General features: G+C 39.5%; 1 protein-coding gene across 1 annotated transcript in view; it reads left to right on the top strand.

The window, feature by feature from the left end:
* LOC143028743 (uncharacterized) overlaps positions 1 to 2,500 on the top strand; it is a 12,498-nt gene that overhangs the window by 557 nt on the left and 9,441 nt on the right. The window lies entirely within an intron of this gene.

Raw genomic sequence — 2,500 nt, forward strand, 5'->3', positions numbered from 1 at the left:
GAATGCAGTAGCAGATGGCATTAAGTTTTAGAATTTGCAAGGAAATTATGAACTCGGATACCGAATGAATCGGCGGTCTCTTCAACATCGCTCGCCCTTGGGTTCAGACCCCGTACAAATACCACACAAGTTTTAGAGCAGAAACATTACCTTCCAAGGGTGGCAGATTAGTGGTCTACCACTGTTTGATGACGGCTAGATTCAAACCCAGTATCTATTTTTCCTGTCCCTAATGAGTAGCGTCAGTTTACTAAACGTTCTAGCCAGTAATTCCCAGCTCTTCGTCAGGAAGATGGCTGGAGCTTCTACTCTTGGTTCTTACATGGCTGAGCTTAGCTCCTGAGGTGCGATATCGATGTCACTCACTTAAAGTTTTCCTGACTGACTGATGGTGAAGCATACCCAACAATCTTGCATCTCATCCAACTATCTTCAGGCAAAATAATGGACAGGGCTAAAATTCCACGATGTACAGATAAGTGTTGGTTTAGAAAAGAGGCTTCATTTGAAAATCTTAATAAATGTGTTGTTGTTTTTTCCTGATCTTATCATTATATTTTTTACTCGTATACATTTCTGACAGATCCATACTAAGTTCCTCTTCCACTGCATACGACGCTCCTATCCATATAAATGTTACCTTGTTTTACTTACCTTTCAGGACAGCGCACTCGTTTTTCGAAAATAGTGAAAGCACAGCCTTCATTCAGTTCTAAACTTCAGAAAAGAATTCAACTATGACGTCACCCCATATCTAATCTCATCACACTGCTTTCAACTCTGATTTGCTTTATTGATTGGAATTATCGTTCCCACTAAAGTGTTTAGATATTAACGTTTCGCACAGCACTGAAGTGTTTAGAAAAGAATGTTCTTACAGTAGAGCCCATTGTTTTGATATTTCATGTAGAGAGCCACAAGCAAACTTTGCATGCATAGCTAAGGACCTGCTGTTCCATAGAGGGCTGAAGAAGTGCCAATTCTTCACTAGCTTCCGATGATTCATTGAGGTCAGGTCAGGTTAGGTCAGGTAAGTTACTCAGCAGCTACTCCCGTAGGTGTTGTCGTGGTGGCTTCGGTGACAAAAGCTGCACAGGTGTGCGCATCTTTTCTTTCTAAGTTGCCGTTTATTGTTAGCTACTTAAAACTTTAGTTATTTTTCGACAGTCCCATGGGGGTTTAGATGCAAATGTCGATATTTGGTAAATGCTGATTTGCCTAATAAATGTTTCATCAGTGACATATACTGTAGGATACAACCAGAATTTTCTAAAGGAATTCTTTTTCTAATTTCCTCTTCCCACTTCATGGCACCCAGTCACGAATAGACTTATAAGCTGAGTGATGTAGCCTCATTCATCACCTCAGCCTCAGCTGCTGACCGGGCCTGCTGTGTGAGGGAACATTTGGTAAGTAGTCGATCCAGAGGCGCCGTGGACTTAAATTCACGGCACTCTGTCTCGAGAGAGCAACTTTTCTGTGTTACATTTATTTTAGTTTTTCTTTTTCGTAAGTTCATAAGTTTTTGTTAATCCAAGTATTTAGGATGACGCCTACACTGTGTGACAAAACAATCTTGTCAAGAGGTAAAAATACCTATATGTCATATAACAGCCAATCAGGGGGAACGGTTTTGAAGCGACAAGATATGATGATCACATCCAACAGACTAGTCCCTCTAAAACTACTACACTCGCATTTTTCCCCATTTCATTTGTAAAGTGAAACTACAAAAGCACTTCTCCAATTCTCTGACACATTTTCCTCCTTTGGGCACACATTAAATAACCTCACTGGTCAATCTACTATACTAGTTCCTCCCTTTCTCAAACATTCCACATGACACCTATCTAAGCCAGATGCCTTACCAGCTTTCATCAGTTCCAATATCCTTTCTATCACATTTAGAAAAAAAAAAATCCTAACACCTTCCAATGCCACAATCAACTTCTTTCTAACCTTCTACATATTCAGTGATTCTCTGAAATACTCTAACCATCTTCCCCATATCATCTACACTTACATTAAAATCTATACATCTGCACCATTTACCTTTTCCTCTCTGCCCGATTCATCCCCCTACTCTCTTTATTTCCTTCCAAAATATATTTCATCCTTTAAAAAATCTGTCAGACTCGTACCCAATTTTACATGTTCCTTCCTACTTGCCTCCCTCACCTTAAGTTTTGTTTCTTCTCTCTTCTCCAGGTACATCACGTACGCTCTACTTGTTCTACCTTGCAAATAATCTTCATACGATCGCTTCTTCTCTTTCATTACAGCCTTCACCTCTTCATCCTACAATTCATTACCTCTCCTTCTATTCCTTCTCATAATCCTCATTCCACATACCATCTTTGCTTATTTTATCCTTGCCTAATTCAAACATTCACTCTTCTACTCCTTCCTTCTATGTCCACTTTATCCCTCACCACATCGCATAATTCTTTTATCTTCTCCCAGTATTCATTCTCTTTATTCTTCTCATTCAATTTGTTAA

The sequence above is a fragment of the Oratosquilla oratoria genome, chromosome 10 (genome assembly GCF_046742065.1).
Source record: "Oratosquilla oratoria isolate Oo_2021 chromosome 10, ASM4674206v1, whole genome shotgun sequence".
NCBI lineage: Eukaryota > Metazoa > Arthropoda > Malacostraca > Stomatopoda > Squillidae > Oratosquilla > Oratosquilla oratoria.